The sequence below is a fragment of the Lucilia sericata genome, unplaced genomic scaffold, assembly GCF_015586225.1.
Source record: "Lucilia sericata isolate MDLA Ls3-8-SP2 unplaced genomic scaffold, ASM1558622v1 Contig000324F_arrow, whole genome shotgun sequence".
NCBI classification, from domain to species: domain Eukaryota; kingdom Metazoa; phylum Arthropoda; class Insecta; order Diptera; family Calliphoridae; genus Lucilia; species Lucilia sericata.
The window spans coordinates 295,060-319,374 of NW_023994347.1; the positions used below are offsets into that span (position 1 = coordinate 295,060).

General features: G+C 30.0%; 1 protein-coding gene across 1 annotated transcript in view; it reads right to left on the reverse strand.

The window, feature by feature from the left end:
* LOC119603668 overlaps positions 1–24,028 on the reverse strand; it is a 175,857-nt gene extending 151,829 nt beyond the window's left edge. Inside the window, exon 1 of the mRNA XM_037955782.1 lies at positions 23,644–24,028. The gene's annotated coding sequence lies outside the window, so the exon portion shown is untranslated. The remainder of the gene's footprint in view (positions 1–23,643) is intronic.
* Between the last annotated feature and the right edge of the window lie 287 nt (positions 24,029–24,315).

The window sequence follows — 24,315 nt, forward strand, 5'->3', positions numbered from 1 at the left end:
ATTTTAAATGTAATTGGATGAAATTTCGTACACGCACCTTTTTGGCCCAAGGACGAAACCTCTTAAAAATGTTTACAATCGGCCCATTATCTCACCTGGCCTCCATACAACAGAAGCCCCCGAAATGGGCCTTTGAGCTCATAATTATGTTATATGTACCTATATCTCGATAAAAAGCGGCACAAATAAGTTCTATACAATCCTTGATGACCTTGCCAAATTTCATAAAGATCGGGCCACATTTGACCCTAGCTCCCATACAAAGTGCCCTTCAAAAAATGACTTGATTGTCCAAAATTCACATATAAACAAAAATATTGCGATGAATTTCGGCACAAATAAATATTATATAAATATAAATCCAATCACAAAATTGTATTCTGATAGGTCCATGTTTGTCCCTTGCCCCCATTTAAACCCTCTTTCTGAAAATGATTTTTTCGTCCATAAATTGCTTAAATGTATCCGAAACAAGGTTATTTTGAAGATAAATACTGTATTATGAAAAATAAATCACATTTAATATTCATAACTGGTGTAGGGTATCATATGGTCGGCCACGCCCGACTATACTATCTTACTTGTTTTTATGTGGATTTGGTGTCTCTGAATCTAGATATATAGTTTGAAAATATGTACCAAATATACATATATTTTTTCTGTTATAATAGGATTTAGTAATAAATTTCTCCAAATTAAATATTTTTTATTGAAAAAGCCCTATTTCGGCGGGTCTTTAAGAGATAAATATATAATCATTGGGCTTCGACGGTCTTTTTTGGCAAGTTGTATAATATCGTAAAATACAAAAAATATTTATACATTTGAGACCCAAGTTTAACGGGGCAAAGGTGAGTCCAATGAATATAAAATTTAGATTGAGTAAAAGCTGATTCAAATATTTATATAAGTTTTGAAGTATGGATTTCTATGCGGTAAAATTATTGAGATAAATAAAAGGAAAAAAAACGAAACGACCATTTTCAAAATCCTCTTTCATTGAAGGAGAGTTAGACTGACGGATATAGAATCTAATAAGGACTCAGAATATTTGTACTTATGTTTACTATGACAAGTGTTGCCAAAACCTAATTGCGAAAAGTGCTAGATTGTTTTGAAAAAAAAATGCTAGAGAGTGCTAAAAATAAAGAAAACAAGTAAGAGTACTATATTCGCCATAGTGTATTTAATAAATATACAGGCAAATCCCGGTATAACGAATCTCACTTTAACGAAAATCCGATATAACGAACAGCCAAATTTTTAACAGTAACTACCTTATATAGCGAACGTTTAAGAAGTTTTTTTACTCGATATAACGAATAAAGAGAAAAAATAACTAAAAAAATCCAGCTTTTGACTTCATATTGATATTGTTAATGTCAAAAACTTGATTGAGCAATTAGAATATAATGTAAAATGAAAGAAGTCGTTCATATTCCTAAATTTAGTTATTCTGTATATCACACCTATCGAACAAAATGCAATACACTATAATTTAAAAAGCCTATATTTGTTAGATGTGAATGTAATGAAAACTTTAGCTTGAATAAAGATTAAACCGGATACATTGAATTAATACAATTTTACAGCAAAATAAATTATTTCGAGTTATTTGAAATAAAATTTGAAGTAATAATTTCATACATTAATTTGAATGGTTTTTTGTCCATTAAATAAAGAAAGTTACTAGAAGAAATAATTCCGATATAACGAATTTTTCGATTAAACGAAAGGGCCTGACATTATATCATTCGTTATACCGGGATTTGCTTGTATATCATTATTATAGCAATAGCGAAACAAATGAACAACAACAACGCTAAACGATATAACCACACAAAAAACAAAATAAACAAGGCCAACAAAACCAACAGCATCCAAACATACGAAACTGAATACACCAAGAAACAAAAACAATATACGCAAGACAATGAAACATACCCCAACAAACCAAAAAGCTTTAAAATTCGTTTATAACAAACTTACTACCATAAGCGTTAGGTTTGCAAAACTATTATGATAATTATTGTAAAATGCTTGTTAACAATTATTTTATCAAGAAAATTGAACCCTTGTGATAATATTCCTAGTTGCAGTTTACAACAAGCTTAGAATCGCAATTATGAAATAAGCTTACTGAAAAATAGTTTTTGAAACATGATTGAAGTAAGCTTATTTTCGTAACATTTTTATAAGCTTGTTAATTCAATTAAAGCAATATTTTTTTTTTTTGTTTCATACATATTTTTATTTTTCATTACTTTACTGATATTTTTCAATTATACTTTCTACAATTTTGCACTTTTCTATATATATTTTACGTATTAGTCTATTATTGGTAAATGGAAAAGACTTGTTTATACTTTTTATGAACTCGTCCTCCCTCAATCCTATAGAAAAAGCGGCATCTATAAAATAAAAAAGCACATTGTTTTATTATGTGGCATTTTTTATATATTAATTAAATTACCATTTTTAAACACAAATTTTATATTACTTTATTTTATAAAATTACACTCTTAAACACTTAAAAACACTGCCTTTGCCAAACTAAACAAGAAGACTGAAATGAAGAAGAATAATAATAAGAAAAACACGCAATAAAATAACGGGATATCTTATAGGAAAACAATTACAAAACTATTGCGATCATTAGTCTTTTACAATCACATTTGTAAAACTTGTTATCCTAACTAAGTGTACAGCAAGTATTATTGCAAATATTGTTGCTATACGAAGCGTTTTTTAAGCATTATTTTAAAAGTATTTATAATTTCCATTAAAATAAACCTATCATAAGTATCCTTATGAAATGTTGTAGAAAATTCTTTATTATAAGTTTATTTTAAAATGTAGTTATATTTTGATTATGGCTTGGTTTGTTGGGACGGAACGAAAACCAACAAACATCCAAACATACGAAACTGAATGTACCAAGAAACAAAAACAATTGTTCAATTCACAATCAAGTTGTATATTGTACCTATTAAAGTGTAGTAACAGTGATTGTGAACAGATCTTTGCAGCAAGTCATAAGTTTATGTTCTCAATGAACAATGTCAAAAGATAAAAAAAATCACAAAATATTAAATTAATTAAACATGCGAAATAAACCAAATTAATTTCTTTGAATTTTCAATTCTTTTATTTTCTTTATTCCACATTTTAAACTAATAAATAAACAGTTTTTAATTAAATTTTAGCTCTTTTGTTTTGGTAAACAGCTGTTTGTTTTTGATTTCAGTGTTACCACTTTATCGTTTTTTATGCTAAAATCGTTTGAATTTTTTGTCTATATGTTGAAATAAACATTTGGCAACACTAAACTTTCTTACAACATTCGAAAAACATATGAAAAATTGTCGTAGGAGTTGTATAGAGCTTTTGCATAGAAAATACCAACAACATTGTTATGACTATTGTAGCAGCTGCTGACATACAACGCATACAACGCTACAACATCGATTGTGAATTGAACAAATATACACAAGGCAATGAAACACACAGGCATCCAAACATACGAAACGCAATACAGAAAAAATAAACAAAATAAACAACGCAATAAAACCGACAGACATCCAAACACGAAACTGAATACACCAAGAAACAAAAACAATATACACAAGGCAATAAAACACACAGCCATCCAAACATATGAAATGAAATACTCAATGAATAAGCAGTGTTGTTGTTGCTTACATCAAAGCATGAAAAAAATTGTCTTTTTTATGAAATTTTCAGAGGTTGTCCCGGATTTTTGCTCATATCTCCGGTATTTATGGACCGATTTTGCTAATTTTAAATAGCGATCTTCTCGAAAGGATGTCTAACAGAATTATTGAAGATTCGGATCTCGCCGATATCTGGGGTCCTCTAAAAACTGATTTCACCAAACACACAGACTGACAGACAGACAGACGCACATAGCTTAATCAACTCCGCTACCTATAAGGATCCAGAGTATATATACTTTATGGGGTAGGAAAATTATATTATAGAAATTACAAACGGAATGACAAACTTATATATACCCTTCTCACGAAGGTGAAGGGTATAAAAATGCTAGAAAAAGTGCTAACAAAAATAAGGTTTTTATACCCTCCACCACCATCAGTGGTCATAGAGGGTATATATAACTTTGTCATTCCGTGTGTAACACCAAGAAATATTCATCTGAGACCCAACAAAGTATATATATTCTGGGTCCTTATGAAATTCTGAGTCGATTTAGCTATGCCCGTCTGTCCGTTAAAACAACTCCGAAAAAATAAGCATTTTTTACACATTCTGATGTAATTTTCTCGAAAACTATGCAAGATAATTTCATGAAAGTCATCATACATTCGTTTCTACACAAGATATTGATTCCTGCTGAAAATTGCCAGAATCGGTCTATAATTTCATATACCTCCCATACAAAAGTACATATTCCCGGAAAATGAGTTTTTTGTTAATAAATTCCGTTAGAATGTTGATATCTTCACAAAATTTTACAACTTAAAATCTTATGTCAATAGAATTCATTGGGAGAAAACATTTTCTGGATCGGTCCATAATTGGACATAGCTCCCATACAAGGTCCCCTCCCGAAAATCACTTAAACACACATAACTCATTACTAAATTAAAATATCCATATAAAGTTTGGTGCAAGTATAGCTCTCACATATAGAAATATTACTATGAATTTTTTTCCGATCAGTCCTTCCGAAAATCACTTAAACGCACATAACTCATTACTAAATTAAGATATTCATATAAAATATGATACAAGTATTCCTCACATATACAGAAATATTAGTATGGAAGTTTTTTCCGATCGGTCCATAATTGGTCACAGCTCCCATACAAGGTCACCTCCCGAAAATCACTTAAATGCACAATATTCATTGCCAAATAATGATATAGATACAGAATTTTGAAATTTTGTCTTTATATACATAATTGGCCCTAGCTCCCACACAAGGTCCTTTTACGAAAATCCCTTAAACGCACATTACTCATTACCAAATAAAGCTATTGATACAAAATTTGGCACAAATATTAGTTTGGTATACAAAAATTCTATTTCAAGATTTTTTCATGATCGGTCTATAACATGGGTGCGGTCGGTCCCATGCAAGTGTCCCTTCAGAAAATCACTTGAACACACATTACTTATTACTAAATTACGATATAGATACAAAATTTGACTGAAATATAGTTTTTATGTACAGAAATTTTGCTTAAAGAATATTTTACGATCGGTCTATAATTGGTCATATCTCCCATACTAGGTCCTGCCCCTAAAAACAATTTGTGTAGAACAAAATTATATATATGTATTTTGGAAATCCTTAAATCTTTCACACACATGCATACGTGCACATTATTAAATATCGTTAAAGCATATCTAAGGGCGCTATAAAAATATAAAAGAAAATGGAGTTTGTAATGTTCAACAAATTTTGGAATTGTAACAGATTTAAGCTGTTTAAATCTTGTTGTTTTTCTATTTAAGACATGAGAAAACTTATTTCTACAAATATTTGATCAACTAAAAAACTATTAATATAAAAATAGCTGGTGGAGGGTATTTAAGATTCGGCTCAGCCGAATATAGCACTCTAAACACATAAATAATATTTTAAGCTTAGTATGGGATGATTTTAATACGGAATTAGAAATGCTTATTCAATAAATTTTTTTGAATTTTTTTGATCGGAAGTAAACAACCAGATTCTGGAACTGCGACATTGCAACTAATAATATCGCCATTAATTCTCGAAACAGTTCTGTCAAAAAATGTTGTGATTAAAAAGTTCCTATTAAAACATTTCTTTCAATATTTCCATTGTTACAAATATTTACATTAGATACTAGTCCAGCTTTTAAAAACAACTACTTCAAACCAGTGGAAAAATATCTCGAATTTATTGTAAGAAATATCTCGAATTTATTGTAAGAAATATCTCGAATTTATTGTAAGAAATTTTAAAATTGACGGTTTCCAAAAATTGATCTCAATCTCAACAATTTGAATCATAAATCGCTGGAAAAAGATGTAGTTCTAAAGAAGGTGTATATGTTCTCTAAAGCTTCTCTAGAACTATAACTGAGAATAGCAAACTCGAATTTAAATCATTGATTGATGCGTAACGCAAAAATTTTTGGTTGTGAAATTTATACCCTACACCACTTTAGTGGGGAGGGTATATTGGGTTTGTGCTGATGTTTGTAACATACAAAAATATTCGTCCTATACCCATCTTAAAGTATACCAATAGGCCTATGGACGATGCCTATTGAAAATGGTAAAAATCGGTCCATTATTTCACCTAGCCCCTATACAACAGAAAAAAACTTAATATAACACTGTTACTTGTTTAGGAATACAGTTCTTTTCGCTTAATTGATTTTTTGAAATGTTCCACTTTTTAGTGCAATTATCGGAGAATTCATTTACCCGATACTCTGTTAATTGATTCATCGACGTAATGTAAGGACACTTGTTTAATTACGTCCATTAATCAATTAAACAATGAAATAATATTGGTATAGAAATTAAATAAAAACTATTTATACCCTGCACTAGCTATAATTTTGTAGTTGTATATGGGCGTTTAGGTCAATTATGGGCACATTCTCACTTAATTTAGTAAAACAAATCCTCATTATAATTAACGATTTCCCCTATGGGAGCATGGGTCAATTATGGACCGAATTCTACAGAGTTTGACTATCAAACATCGACACATACATTTCTGCGATACTAGTATTAATACAATTATGAACATAAAACATATTTACCAAGAGTGACCTTGTATGTGGTAAGGGGTAATTGTGGTCTGATTTTCACAATTTACAGTATGTGTTATTAGAATTGTTGAATATATAAGGCACTTTATTATTAAAGCACATTTCCGAGAAGATCTTTGTGGGCTATGGGAAATTTATGAACTACCATCATTTTCCAGTTATTTTCAAAATTGACCAATATACATAGGCGGAGACAGATTAATTGTTATAATGTCTCCAATTATTCCCCTAACACGAGCCAACATAATATAAATAACTACTTACATTGCAACTTTTTATTTTTTGCATTACATTTTATTTTTATAAATAAATTTGTTACCAAATTTATTTACAGACATTTTTCCTAATAATTATTTTATTTAAAATTGCTTTTCAACAATTATTAAAATTGTGAAATTATTGTTTTTTAATAAATTGCAAAAATCCACATAAGTTTGTTTTATACCCAATTTAAGAACGGAAACAGAACACACTTATGCTTAGTAGGCAAAACCGACTTTAGTTAACAAACATAAATCAATATGTAAATTAGTATATAAGAAACAATTTTGAATTAATAAAGCGCATTTGATAATTACACCTCATCAAGCCGTGTTTTTTTTACTGTTTTAAATTACGTTCTTTTAATTGGCGCAGTCGGTAGGATTCGCGATATAAGTACAAAAGATCTTATATACGTTAAACGTTTAATCGCGAAAAGGAAAACAATAAAAAAAAATAAAATATTATGCGATTCCCACGGGACCCTCCAGAATAAGCGACAAAGTAGTCGAAAAAAAAGGACTAATTCAAAAGCTGGATACTTTTAATTATGTCCTATAATTTTTAAGTGAAATTTAAGAAAAAGAACAATTTTGTAATCCCAAGGACTTTGTAAAAAGAAAACTGAATATTTTCTGCTACAACCGGGAGGAATAAATAATAATAAAAAAAAAAGATAGTGAAAAATTAAATTGATAATTATAAATGTGAAAAAATTGAATAGAATTGAAAATAATTAAAATTTAAAATTATAAAACTAATAAAAAATTTCCTCAGGACTTTGTAGATAAAAAAGGTTTAACATTTTTACTACAACCAGGAATAAATTAAAAAAAAAATAACTGAACTGAAAAAAAAAATATATGTAATTATAAACGTGAAAAAAAAAGCTTGTGAAAAAAAATTAAATAGAATTGACAAAACTGAAAAAGAAATATATATAAACGTGAAAAAAAACAAGTAAATTGAACAGTGAAATTAAATAATATTAAAAAAAAAACTAGAACCCAAAGGAAAGCTTAATAGTGAAGGAAGGCTCAAATCAACAATCAGCTTACAACATTGCATAGGCGGAATAAAGAAGGAACCAACATAAACAGACAACCAAGAGGATCAACTTATCACCATTTAAAAAGTAAGACTAGTTCCTAAGAAGAAATTAAAATATCTAATTAATATAAGAAAATTATTTAAATGAATGTGATAGAGGAATTCGAAAAGGAAATCGAATTTCTCATTGAATTGTACATTGTAAATGAAAAAGATAGGGACAGTTTAAGAGGACTCTTAAGACAGTTAACACTTATTGAGATAAAATCACGGAATAAATATCTAAGGAATAAGAAAAAATCAGGAAGACCAATAAGAATATAGTAAGGGTAAATAGGAGACTCATTTTAGAAAAGTTTGAAAAATTTATTCATAATGACAGAAGAAAATCAAAAACCTTCAGTTAGGATTGACCCATTAAAATATTTAAACCAAATTCCGGAATTTAGCGGTGATTATCGTGATTTACAAACCTTTATTAACTTGATAGATAGGGTCTATCCCATACTTACTGTTTACGACGAACCTTCACAATTACTTTTCTCAGATATAATTAAAAGCAGACTTACTGGAAAGGCAAGAGAAGTTATAGAGATCAATTGCCAAGTACAATCATGGACAGATATAAAGACCGTACTATATAATAATTTCGGGGACAGATGTGGACTTGAGGAACTGTTCGATAAACTAAAAGGTACAACCTTCAAAACTAACAGTGTAGAATTTTATAATGAAATAAAACAAAGACTTAGAAGTCTTAACAATAAAACAATTATGACAATCGGTTCCGGACCAGCGGCAAATGAATGTGCCAGAAATAACATGAAAACTGCCTTAAATGTGTTTAAGGAAAAGATTCCCGAACCTATGCGTACAATTCTAACATGTAGGAACCCCCAGACCCTTGAAGTAGCAATGGAAATACTATTCCAAGCTGGCTATGCGTACGTCACATCAACAAACGAAATATTTCCCAGCTATGGAAAACCACCGAACAAAATAGGACATAAAAATCGACAAACATACCGACAAATTGGTAACAACAATTCTAATAATACAAAGATTTTTAACAATCGAAACACGCAACCACACTTTTCATATAATCAACCAAACCCTCGAAATCACTATCGGAATGACATTCAAAATATCTCAAATAATTGGGAAAGAAGAGACTATCGGAACTCTAATCATAACGGACAAAATCAACAACAAAATAACTGGAATCCTTTCAGACAACAGGACAGACAAAATATACAACGTGACAACTATTTCCCTAGACCTGAACCCATGGACGTAAATAACATTGAGACACCAATTAATCGCAATCATCCTCAAGGTGAAAATTTTCGATTTTCTGCCTTGAGGAACTACCATACATAAAAGTGGAAACTAAATTAGGACACCTCAAACTAATTATAGATACAGGTGCAACTAATTCAATTCTGAATCCAAATATATGTCATCCTAAATGGATACAGAAAGTTCACCCTATCCCTATAAAAACATTGCAACACCAAATAAATATTAATGAAAAAGCAAAAATCCCTATTTTTAAGGAATTCGGTAGAGGAATTGACACAATGGAATTTTATATAACTAAATTTCATGAATATTATGACGGACTTATAGGAAACGATTTACTTAGACCATTGAAAGCTAAAATTTGTTATGAGACAAATACGATAAATATAGGAGGAAACACATTACCTCTTCTTGTTAAAAGCGAAGATGAACAGGAAACCCAATATAATAAGGACGACGAGAATTATATTAGGGAATTAAATGAAAGTGGAATAACAAAAACGGAAACCTTGGAAATGGAAATTCATTTTGCGTCAGATTTTAGATCTATTAATGATCAGATTCGAGTAGAACACCTAAATGCTGAAGAAAAATTACAATTGTTAGCAATGATAAATAAGTACCATGATCTTTTCTACCAAGAAAATGACGGACTTTCATTTACATCTGCTATAAAACACAAGATCAGGACGACAAACAACGTTCCTATATTTGGCAAATCATACAGGTATCCATATATTCATAAGAATGAAGTAGAAAAGCAAATCAAGGAAATGCTCGACAACAACATAATTAGGCACAGTAACTCTCCTTACTCTGCACCTATTTGGATTGTACCCAAAAAGTCAGATGCAAGTGGAAAAACAAAATGGCGACTTGTCGTTGATTACCGCAAACTGAATGAGGTAACTATCGATGATAAGTACCCAATACCTAATATAGATGAAATTCTAGAAAAACTGGGAAGATGCAAGTATTTTACAACTTTAGACCTTGCAAAAGGATTTCATCAAATAGAAATTGATGAAGAGGATATTCATAAAACTGCCTTCAATGTAGAAGGAGGACATTATGAATTTTTGAGAATGCCTTTTGGACTGAAGATAGCTCCAGCAACATTCCAAAGATTAATGAATAATGTTCTTAGAGAATACATCAATAAAATCTGTCTAGTTTACTTAGACGATATAATCATATTTTCCACATCACTGCAGGAGCATATGAATTCTATTAAACTTATTTTTGACCGTTTAAAGGATGCAAACTTGAAAATCCAATTAGATAAATCTGAATTTCTTAAGAAAGAAACAGATTTCTTAGGTCATATAATAACGCCAGAAGGGATTAAGACAAACCCAAAGAAAGTTGAGTGCGTAAAAAATTTCCCTATTCCAAAAAATACTAAACAAATTAAACAATTTCTTGGCCTTACTGGCTATTACAGGAAATTTATCAAAGATTATTCATTAATCGCGAAACCCATGACGAAATATTTGAAAAAAGACACAAAACTTAACTTGAATGACCCTGAATATGAGAAAAGCTTCAATACCCTTAAAACTTTACTAATTAATGACCCAATACTAGCATATCCTGACTTTACAAAAACATTCACGCTCACTACTGATGCCAGTAACTATGCACTAGGAGCTATTCTTTCACAGGACAACCACCCAATATGTTTCGCTAGTCGTACTCTCAACAAACATGAAATAAATTATAGCACAATATAAAAAGAATTATTGGCCATTGTATGGGCTACAAAATATTTTAGGCCATATCTTTTCGGACGCAAATTTCTTATAGAAACAAGATCATAAGCCGTTAACTTGGCTTTTTTCAATAAAAGAACCCAACTCCAAACTTGTAAGATGGAGATTAAAATTATCGGAATTTGACTATGAAATAAAATACAAGAAGGGAACTAAAAATGGCAATGCCGATGCCTTATCTAGGATTGAACCAGAATCTGTGAGCATAAATGCGTTAGAATCCAGTAATGTAACAATAAGGGAAACATCATCACCAATCAACATATTTAAAAATCAGGTTATTATAACAAAGGCAACATCAGGATCACTAAGGATTAGAAACAAAACAATTTTTGGAAATAGAAGAAAACATATTTATATGAAGGAACTGGACAGTGAGACCGCTATTACATTACTCAAAAATCACTTTTAATCCATCAAAGTTAAATGCTATTTTAATTGAAGAAGAGTTTTATCCAATTTTCAAAACAACGTTTGACGAATTATTCGCAAATAATCAAAATTTTAGGATCATAAGATGTTTCATCCTTACAGAGGACGTGGAGAATGAAGAACTACTTACGGAGAAAATAAAAAGGGAACATCTTGATAAAAACCACCGAGGTATTCAAGCAGTATATAAAGAATTGATAACTCGCATATACAACCCACATTTGAAAGAAAGAATTACGCAGTTCATAAACAACTGTGAAATATGTAACCTGGAAAAATATGATAGGAAACCTCCAAAATACCATATAAAATTACGGAAACTCCATCTAAGCCTCGCGAAATTATACACATAGACGTATTTTACACTTTAGAGAAGAAACTTTTTATGACAGCAATTGACAAATTTTCTAAATTCGCACTAGCATTCCAGATAAATGGAAGGAATTGGACAGAGTTCAAATCCTAAATTATTACAAATAATTAACACATACGGAAAAATAAACAAAATTATAGTAGACAATGAACTCGGATTCAAGGCTATACCAATGCAACAGTTCTTAAAGGACGAAAACATAGAAATCCATTATACCTCTAACAGTAATCACACATCAAACGCAGATATCGAACGACTACACAATACCATTAATGAACACATACGGTTACTAAGACACGATAGCAGAAATAAAGACGAAACTAGGGAAGACAAAATGACAAGGATAATAGGGTTCTACAATAATACAATACACAGCACTACAGGTATTAAGCCGATTGATTTCCTAAATGGTAAAATACATGAAGACAAATATAAGGAAATTCACGACCTAATAAACCAGAAAAAGGAGAAATATATACAGAAATTGAATGAATCTAGAAAAGATATAGAATTAGAAGACGGAACAAATTATATTAAGGAGATAAGAGGTGGTAAGAACCACACAAAATATAGGAAAGTTAACGCAAATAAGATAGATAACGACCACTTACAAACTGTAAAAACTGGACACAAATATTACAAAACCCATGTTAAACCTAGAAAAAAATATCAAGACAGAAATAACCCAACCATAATATCTACAAAATAATTTATTTTCAGATGACGACTTGGATCATAATACTTACACTAATCATGACAACTAATGCACAATACTTAGATATTCAAGACTTGACATACAATAATGGATATATGCCAATCAAACTGGATGAAATTAGACCAATAGAAACATATTCTAAGATAATACACATTATTAATGTTACCATGTATGAGGAAACCCTTAGATTAATTGCTGACAATGTAGCGATACTTAAAACAACCACGACAGATACAAAAACACTACTGGACACTGTTGACAAAAACTTTGCGATACTTAAAGCCAAAATTGCTAACTTAAGCCCACAATTTAGAAGAAAGCGAGGACTAGTTAATTTGTTAGGAAAAGGTTTGAAAATTATAACAGGAACAATGGATAGCGAAGACGAGGAACATATAAATTATTCATTAAAACAACTTTATGAAAATAATGGGCTCTTAACCAACACTATACATAACTTGACTCAAATAAATAACTTCTTTTCGGATCAGATCAAAAATATAACAGACCATATCAACATACAACAAATTCACGTGGGAAAATACTTAAACCAATTTAAGAACATTTTTCAAAATAAAATAGCAACATTAGAGGACGAAATATTGTTCATGCAACACATTTACCAAATTAATAATGATATAGCACTTTTACGTAATCATATCGACGACATAGGACAAGTGGTATTTTCAAGTAAATTAGGAATTATTCCGACAGACATTTTGACCCCAAAAGAAATGGACCTTATAATAGACTACAGTTACGTTAATATAAAAACTTCCGTTGCATTACATGATGGAAATATATTATTAATTTTTAAGATACCATTATATTCACAGAACACACTTAGCAAAATAACTTTCGAACTGATTCCAGATCCTAAAAATAAAACACTAGCTTTAGAAACATATACAGTACTTATTGATCATAACAAGAATATTTATCAATCTATTTTTAAAGATAATTTGGAGAAAAATTTGATTAGAATTGAAAATAAGTGTATACAGAATATTTTAGAATTTAAAGAGGCAAATTGTTCAATGAAAAATTTTGAAAACGAAGATGTAACAGAAATACTTCCAGGATTATTAATATTTAAAAATTATGAACAAAATGTTAACCATAACTGTAATAACAACAATAAACTACAAATAAAAGGAACCTTTTTGATAAAATTTGAGAATTGTAATATAATAACTAAAAACAAAAATTTTAATAATGTTAATTTAAGAATCAAAGATAAAATAATCCTTCCACACATTATAACGAAAATTAGAAGTAATGAAAATGTAACTATTAATGATTTGAAGCTAGAAACAATATATCTTAAACAAATAAAGTATGAAGAAAACCTAAACAATATACTGTATCATGATAAGAAAACAAAAACTATAAGTTTTAGTATTGATATAATAATTATTTTATGCATTATTATCTTAATAATTATATATATATGTTAAGACCAAAACAAATATTTAATGTTTCGTGGGAGCCTCAAGCTAACGGTGGGGGTGTTATAATGTCTCCAATTATTCCCCTAACACGAGCCAACATATGTAATATAAATAACTACTTACATTGCAACTTTTTATTTTTTGCATTACATTTTATTTTTATAAATAAATTTGTTACCAAATTTATTTACAGACATTTTTCCTAATAATTATTTTATTTAAAATTGCTTTTCAACAATTATTAAAATTGTGAAATTATTGTTTTTTAATAAATTGCAAAAATCCACATAAGTTTGTTTTATACCCAATTTAAGAACGGAAACAATACACACTTATGCTTAGTAGGCAAAACCGACTTTAGTTAACAAACATAAATCAATATGTAAATTAGTATATAAGAAACAATTTTGAATTAATAAAGCGCATTTGACAATTACACCTCATCAAGCCGTGTTTTTTTATTGTTTTAAAATTACGTTCTTTTAATTATTAATCGCATAACAATGGTGAAGCGTATACAAATTAACTTAATAACCCAGCAAAAAAAGTGTGGAAAAAGATGTAGTATTTTCTTCACAACTAGTAACCCGAAGTGCTTCAAATTCGGGTGAAAAACCTATGAATTTTACATTAGCGTGTCATTGGAGAGACGTTGTTAATTTTTTGCAACTTTGAACTACATCTAATCTTATTTTTAGAAGCAGTAAAAATCCGATATTTGGATGTAAAAAATAAACCACATTCTTTCAATGAAACGCTTATGTACTTCTAATTTGTTATTCGTAGTGACTTTTTTACATCTCTTTCCTCACTTTTAACTGGATTTTATTTGTAAGGAAATATTTGGTTTATAAAAGCGAAAATTATGTAATCGCATTTTTAGATGTGATTAAGATGTCGTTTGTAAAGTATGACATCAATTATTTTTTGGTGGAAAGTTACCAGTTCGGTAGACTCAGTTGAAAAAATAAACTTGTTATACCCTTCACCTTCGTGAGAAGGGTATGTATATAAGTTTGTCATTCCGCTTGTAATTTCCAAAATATCATTTTCCGACCCCATAAAGTATATATGTATATTCTGAATCCTTATAGATAGCGGAGTCGATTAAGCCATGTCCGTCTGTCTGTCTGTCTGTTGAAATCAGTTTTCTGAAGACCCCAGATATCTTCGGGATCCAAATCTTCAATAATTCTATCAGACATGCTGATTTAAAATCAGCAAAATCCGTCCATAAACAACGGAGATATAAGCAAAAATCCGAGACAACCTCTGAAAATTTCATAAAAAATAAACAACAACAACACTGCTTATTCATTGCGTTGTGTATTTTGTTTTTCTGATTATTTCGTATCGTATGTTTGAATGGCTGTGTGTTTCATTGCTATGTGATTGTTGTTTTTGTTTCTTGGTGTATTCAGTTTCGTATGTTTGGATGGCTGTGTGTTTCATTGCCTTGTGTATATTTTGTTTTTGTTTCTTGGTGTATTCAGTTTCGTATGTTTGGATGTCTGTTAGTTCCATTGCGGTGTGTATTTTGTTTTTGTTTTTTTGTGTATTTCGTTTCGTATGTTTGGATGTCTGTTGGGTTTTCAGCCTTGTGTATTTTGTTTTTTGTGTGTTTATTTCGCTTAGCGTTGCTGTTGTTGTTTATTTTGTTTTGCTATTGCTATAATAATGATATAGTCGGGAAAATGAAATAAATTTAAATTTTATAAAATTGATATTACCTACACCACTTTAGTGGGGAGGGTATATTGGGATTGTGCTGATGTTTGTAACGCACAATAAACCTTAAAGTATACCAATCGGCTCAGAATCATTTTCTGAGTCGATTTAGCTATGTCCGTCCGTCTGTCCGTCCGTCCATGTAAACCTTGTTATCAAACTACAGGTCGAAATTTTTAAGATAATTCAATGAAATGTGGTACATGATCTTCTATTGTCGCAGGGACGAAGCCTATTGAAAATGGTTAAGATCGGCCCATTATTTCACCTAGCCCCCATACAACTGAACCCCCCAATAGGGCTTGTAATCCTTGTAATCAAACTACAGGTCGCAATTTTGGAGATAATTCAATGAAATTTGGCACATGATCTCTTATGGTACCGTAGACGAAGCCTGTTGAAAATGGCTTACATCGGTCCATTATTTCACCTAGCCCCCATACAACTGAATCCGCCGAATAGGGCTTTTAAATTCATAATTATGTTTAATATACTCATATCTTGACAAAAAGCTGCAAAAACCAAGTTGTATACAAGACATAATAATAGGTTCTCATATGACCCTAGCTCCTATGAAAAGCCCCCATCAAAATTTCACTTAAATGTCTACAATTTTATTCAACAATAAACGGCTTAAGTATGTACATATATCTAAGGCAAGGTACAATTCAACTTAAATGCTTTATTATGGCAACTAAATCACATTATATTTTTGTCAAAGGTGTAGGGTATTATATGGTCGGCCTCGCCCGACTATAATTTCTTACTTGTTTTTAAATACACTATGGTGAAGGGTATATAAGATTCGGCACAGCCGAATATAGCACTCTTACTTGTTTTTCTTTAGTGTTCTACTGCAAAAGTTTGTTTACGTTAGGCTTGCCAGATTTGAAATCAACGAAAATCGTACATCGCACAGTGGTATAGGAAAAAAAAAGAGGGAAATAATTCGGTAACTTCTAAACGGTTAATCCGATTTTGATAAAATTTGGTATGCACAAATAGGAGGTGTTGTCGAGTTTAGGTTTTGAATTTGGACCTTATAGGCCAACCAGGGGCCCGGCGGGGGGTCCTCAAATTAGGACACCTCGGCTATGTTAAATTTTTAAAACGATCCTATTTCTTCATTTGAGTTCCGATTTAAAAAAAATTTCTCTTATAGTTTAGGAGATATTCGCATTTGAATATTAAAATTTTAAAATTTTTACCGTCCTTACTTTAGTTTTTTTGATAATACCGGGTCCAAATATTCCCTATTTTCGTCATTTTTTTTATTCGCTTAACAACAAGTTTATATATCAAGCAGTGAAAGAATTATTTTTTATAGTGCTCGATGAGGAGATTATATATACGAAATTTTTTTTAAATCGGAACTCAAATGAAGAAATAGGATCGTTTTAGAAATTTAACATAGCCGAGGTGTCCTAATTTGAGGACCCCCCGCCGGGCCCCTGGTTGGCCTATAAGGTCCAAATTCAAAACCTAAACTCGACAACACCTCCTATTTGTGCATACCAAATTTCATCAAAATCGGATTAACCGTTTGGAAGTTACCGAATTATTTCCCTCTTTATTTTTTCCTATACCACTGTGCATCGTAGTTAAAAAAGCAGTACAATTGAATAAAAGAAGTACAATTGTTTATTAAAAAAAATAAATTAAATTGTTCTAAAAACGCTATAATGGTTGCTATGATTTTTCACAAAAAAACTTATATAAAACTAATTTATGACAATAAAATTAATCCAATTATAAATCATTTTTTTAATATTAGTGTGCTATTAATTTATATATTTTCTTTAAAAAGTGTAAAATTCCCTAAATTTTAGTTTCGTTTGGTTTGTTTACATTTTCAAATATTAACCATTTGATGTGAACATATGTTTGATATCTTTTTATGGAGAAAAAATGTCCAGTAAAATATAAAAATTCTCTATCTCTAACTGTTACAAAAACGTTACAACTTTTACTCTGTTATTCAAATTTGTCATTCTTCAAACATCCTCAGATACCTAATTTCCGAAAAATTTGCCACCCTGCTACGAAAAATAAGAATGGCAGTATAGTTTTTTAAAAATCGTCCCACAGTGGGACTGGATAAAGCTATCGAATAGGTACCTACACGACGGAGCATTATGCATTACATTTTAACATTCAAACATGTCCTTCACATTTGCAGTCTTTTTTATGCCGAAAATTCATTAAAAACTTTCAATACAGTGATATCTTAATCACAATTTAACAACTTTAAAGCATTTTGAATAAACGCACTATTTTATGCATGACAAATGCATCGAAACCTCTTATAGTTGAATTTGCCTCTCTGAGCTTAGTGAATCCACTTTCAAACTATGTATCTCTGAAGTCCTTAATTAGCGATTCTATAGAATATTTGTATATGGTCATGATTACATCTATAAAATTATGGTTAAATACTAAAAAGAAGTACATTTGCGTACTTCTTTAGGGGTTATGCAGTTAAAAGTACAATTACTAAAAAGAAGTACGCGTACTGCTGAAAACAGTACGTCTGGCAAGCCTAGTTTACATAGAAAATTTTGTCGAAATAACCCTTAAAGCATGCCTAGAACAGAAAACTGCATCTCAATGTTTTAGAAAGTATTATTTATTGTGACAAGCGGCATTCTGAACAAATAATATTTCTTTGCGCCATTTTTATATTTCGACTAATTTATAAGTCCATTAAAAGGCTAGCGCAATTAAACCAACTCATTTATGAGATTTATTTATTGCATTTATTCCGGACCAAATAAGCGGGTAAATGAATAATGCGGGAGGCAATTAAGCGGAAACTACTGTACATACTTGTATTCCTAATAATAATCTATCTATGTATCTTCTATCTATGTATATATATATAAAAATGAATGTGTGTTTGTTTGTATGTTTATATGTTTGTATGTTTGAACGATATAGACTACTAAACGGCTGAACCAATAATAAATTTGTGGACTACCCTTGAGGGGAGCGGCACCTCCCATATTAATTAAAGACAAAAATTCGTTTATTTGGAAAACTAATGGAACTAAATTCTTCAAATTTTTCACGAAAAACTTAAATATTCATCTGAACATTTTGGAGGAAAAAAAGCGGACTTTCATCTGGGGGGTCTGAATCAAATAGAAAAATTCGTATATCTGAGAAACTATTGGAGCTAAAATCTTTAAATTTAACATGAAGAACTTTGAAATTCATGTGAACATTTAGAGCATAACGGGCGGACTTTCAATGGGGAACTTGGCACCTCCCATATGCATTAAATATAAAATTTCGTTTATCTGGGAAACTAATAGAACTTGATTTATAAAATTTTGCACAAATTAGTTTAGTATTCATCTGAACATTTCGGACTTTCATCTGGGGGGTCTGAATCAAATGGAAAAATACGTATATCTGAGAAACTATTAGAGCTAGAATCTTCAAATTTTATATGAAGAACTATAAAATTCATGTGAACATTTAGAGCATAACGGGCGGTGGCTTGGAACAACATATATGAATTAAACAAAAAATTATTTATAAATTTTTTTATAAATAATTAGAAATTGGCGATAGATAGAAACTGGCGAACTTGCAATAATTTGTATGACATCTCTCATATGTAACATATTATAAATCTGGAAAACTATTGTGGTAAGGATCTTCAAAATCGTTAAGTGGGATTTTTATTTATACATACTGGGTATAGCTAGTAATTAATAAAAACTAATAATTAAGAAAACTGTAACTTCATTTTAAAAATTAAAGATAAATGTCCTCGAAATTCGCTAAAAGTAATTTTCTGGACCAAAAACACTCTAAAAATGTTATGCAATTATTTTTTCCTGCAATAACTTAGCGAATTTTTGGAACTAATTTCGACGACATTTAAGAATTGTTTATCAAAATTTTACTGAGATAGCGGTGCGCCTTATACTATGCGCAACAAAGTTGTCCATATGAAGCTCTAACCTACAGTATGTTCGTCCGTCCATAAGAATCTTCTAATTAAACTAAACAATTTCTTAAGAATATTCAACGAAGTTTCATTTTAAAATCTATGAAATAAATGTGGAACTTATATCATCACAAAATTTGCAACTGTAATTTCTGAATGGGGATGAGTAAATTCATATTAGGGCATTAGGGTAGCTTAACAAGAAAGTGAAAAATATAACAAAATTTTCCTAAAAAAAATTCATAACATTTTACGTATAAAAATATCATAGACTATATGTAAAAATATGCTAAAAATATTCACGTAATACGTGAAATTTTTGAAAAATAAAATATTTGCCAAACGAAATTTAATATTTAAGAACACATTTTATTAAGAGAACTAAAAAAACATTTGTTAATATTTATTATCCGGTTTTATAAAATTCATCAAATTGTATGTACCCAGACTGCTATTGATGTTAGAAATGGAACTCAAAACTTCGCAGTCAAAAAGTCTGGAAACGTTAGAAGATAGATGAAAAGAAAAGTTAACAAGTCATTTTATGACGGTTTCATATACATATTTTATATACATACATACATATTAGTCCCGAGGAACAGCATTTTTAAGAATTTCATGTAGGAATACCATTCAATAGATGCGTATTAATGTACTGAACACGAGAAAAATAAATTTTTTTTTTTTTTGAATGGTCCTCAGTTCCCTACCAGCGATTGAAAATCCTGACCTCAGTATAATTTTTAAAAAATAAAATATTTTAGATTTTTTCGAAATGGGTCTCAAAAATTCCGTTACGTTGAGCTGATTACGGAAAAATAATTTTAAAATTTTTGTAGAATATTTTTGGTATATTATTTTCGCTTTTTATCGAAATGTCGTAACTTTAGCTCATACAGAAAAATATTTAAAAAATAGTTTCGCATTGTTGGTCTTTGTTTTAATTTATATGCCCTTTATAATACAATAAAAGTCGTTTGGGGACCAGAAATACACTTACAAAATTTTAATTGTTTTTCCCGCGATAAGCTAAAAATTACTGAATTTTTGACACCCAATTTCAAGATTATCAATTATAGATAGGGAACTGAGGACCATTTCAAAACAATTGTTTTTTATTTTTCTCGTATATCGTACATTGAAACTAGGGTATTCAATAATTCGGGGTTTTCACTTATTCGGTTTATTTGACAAATAATTATTTGAGATTTCATGTTAGCCGGTTAATAATCGGATAATTCAAAAATCGGATAATTCAAAAAATGTTTATACCCTACACCACTTTAGTGGGGAGGTTATATTGGGTTTGTGCTGATGTTTGTAACATACTAAAATATTCGTCCTATACCCACCTTAAAGTATACTAATCGGCAAAGAATCATTTTCTGAGTCGATTAAGCTATGTCCGTCCGTCTGACTGCCCATGTAAACCTTGTTCGCAAGGTACAGGTCGCAATTTTCAAGAAATTTGGCACACACACTTTTTTTGGCCCAAGGACGGGCCTCATTTGATCATAGCTCCCTTACAAAGGCCCCTTCAGAAAATTACTTGAATGTCCAAGATTAACTTATAAACACAAATATCGCGATGGAATTCAGCACAAATAAATATTATATAACAAGTAAAAAGTATAGTCGGACGTGACCGACCATATGATACCCTACACCAGTTATGCATATTAAATATGATTTATTTTTCATAATAAAGCATTTATCTTCAATATTACCTTGTTCCGATACATTTAAGCAATTTATGGATGAAAAACTAATTTTCTGAAAGACGCTTTATATGGGGGCTAGGGGCAAATATGGACCAAACCCGATAAAGTTTTGTGAATGTATTTATATTTATATAATATTTATTTGTGCTGAATTTCATCGCGATATTTGTGTTTATAAGTTAATTTTGGGCATTGAAGTAATTTTCTTAAGGAACTTTGTATGGGAACTAGGGTTAAATGAGGCCCGATCTTTATGGAATTTGGCGAGAACAGCAAGACTTGTATAGAACTTAGTTGTGCCCCTTTTTATCGATATACAGGTATATTTAACATAATTATGAGCTCAGAAGCCCTTTTCCGGGGGTTCTGTTGTATGGGGGCTAGGTGAAATAATGGACCGATTTTAACCATTTTCAATAGGCTTCGTCCTTGAGCCAAATTTTATCTTGAAAATTGCGACCTGTACCTTGCGCACAAGGTTTACATGGACAACCAGCCTGAAAACGATTCTAAGCCGATTGGTATACTTTAAGGTGTGTATAGAAGGAATATAAATATAAATATATCCAAAAAACTTTATCGGACTTGGTTCATACTTGCCCCTAGCCCCCCATATAAAGCCTCTTTCAGAAAATTAGTTTTTCATCCATAAATTGCGTACATGTATCGGAACAAGGTAATATTGAAGATAAATGCTTTATTATGAAAAATAAATCACATTTAATATTCATAACTGGTGTAGGGTATCATATGGTCGGTCACGCCCGACTATACTTTCTTATTTGTTTTTAATTAAGTTCTTTCTCAATTATTCAAAATTATTTCTTTTCATCTGTAATTCTTTCCTATATAAAGAAATTAAGTTAATTAATTTTATGTTTTTGAGATTTTTCAACGAGTTCCAGAAATCATACGTTCCATTGAATTAGTGTATAATTATTGCTAAAAAACTTATTAGAAATTGTTAAAAAACCGATTGTAGAAGTAAAGGGCATTTCCAAGATTGCTTTTCAAGAATCTGTTCTTTATGAACACATTCTAGAAGTAGGTAAATCAGAACAAATTCCTAAAATGTTTCTGAAGTATTTTTATTAAATCATCAACTAAATTTTCTTCATTATGGAAAAATATTAAAGAATTAATAGAGGAAGCAAATATATTATAAAAATATTGAATTTTGTATAAAATATACAGCAATTTTACTGTTACATAGTATTTTTTTCTTAATCGGTTAATTGATAGAAATTGTTCGGTTTATTCGTTATTTGGAATTTGGCAATTTGAATTTCTTCGAACGATTAATCGTCAAAAATTAATCGATTAACCGATCGACGATTAATCGTTTGAATACCCTAATTGAAACGCATCGTTGTAGAGGAATTCTTCCTAAAAAGTGGCCCACTGGACACCCTAATACACATATGTATGTATATATAAGTTAATATATCTACATACATATAAATAAACACACATATGTAGATGTGTATGTATAGTGATTTTGTTATGGGGGTGAACACATACAGATATACATACAACTATATGTACACGTACTGCGCACATATTCATACATTCATACATACATACATGCATACATGCACATACATACATACATACATACATACATACATACATACATACATACATACATACATACATACATACATACATACATACATACATACATACATACACATACATACATACATACATACATACATACATACATACATACATACATACATACATACATACATACATACATACATACATACATACATACATACATACATACATACATACATACATACATACATACATACATATGTATTAAAACCCATTACTATTGAAACATAACGTTGTCTACTTATAATTGTTTTTTTTTTTCATATACTTATTTTTTCTATAGAGATTGAAATTATAAATTTTAACACATCAAGTTAGTATGATATTTTATTTAGTTATCAGGACTTTTGTTATCTGCAAATCCATATTAGTCTGGCTTATATATAACAATTAATGTTCTTAGAATTTCCCTTCACTCTTTGGGTAACAGGGTTTTTCCCATTGCCATTGCACTTACAGCTGTTCTTCCTTGGATAATTTTAGTATCCTTTTTAACATAATAATTTGCACATAAACTATGTATGTATTATTAAATTATATTACATATATATATATATATATATATATTTAACACAATTTACTCTATACACGTTTAGAGAAGCATACATATAATGTATATTATTATTACTATTATTTTCTTTTCAAATTTACAATAGCACTTCAGATATTATTTGTTTTTAACATAATAAATAAATATTTATTAAGACACGTTATTTCTAGTATTTTATATATTCTTTCTCATGACTTTTTTCTTCCTTGAGTTCGTAAATTGCCAAAAACGCGTTTAAATCCACGTCGTAGTTGGTCGTTGTATTAATGCGGCATATTGCGACTGTTATGTTTACGGCATATACAACTGTTTTGTCAACTTGCCAAATACACGAGGATATTTCGCTAAATGCTACCAGACGATTTTTTCTTTGACATAATGGCCAGATGTAGTTGTGAATGTGTAAGTTAATATTTGAATATACCCACATGTTTATTAGAGTGGTATTTACCGTCTTTTTATGAAATTTTTCATTTTACGATTTTACTAAAGTATTTATTAACTTTTTTTAAATTAAAATTGTTCCAAACTTTAAAAAATTTTTTGTTTAATTCATTTATGGAGTGCGCATGTGTTTGT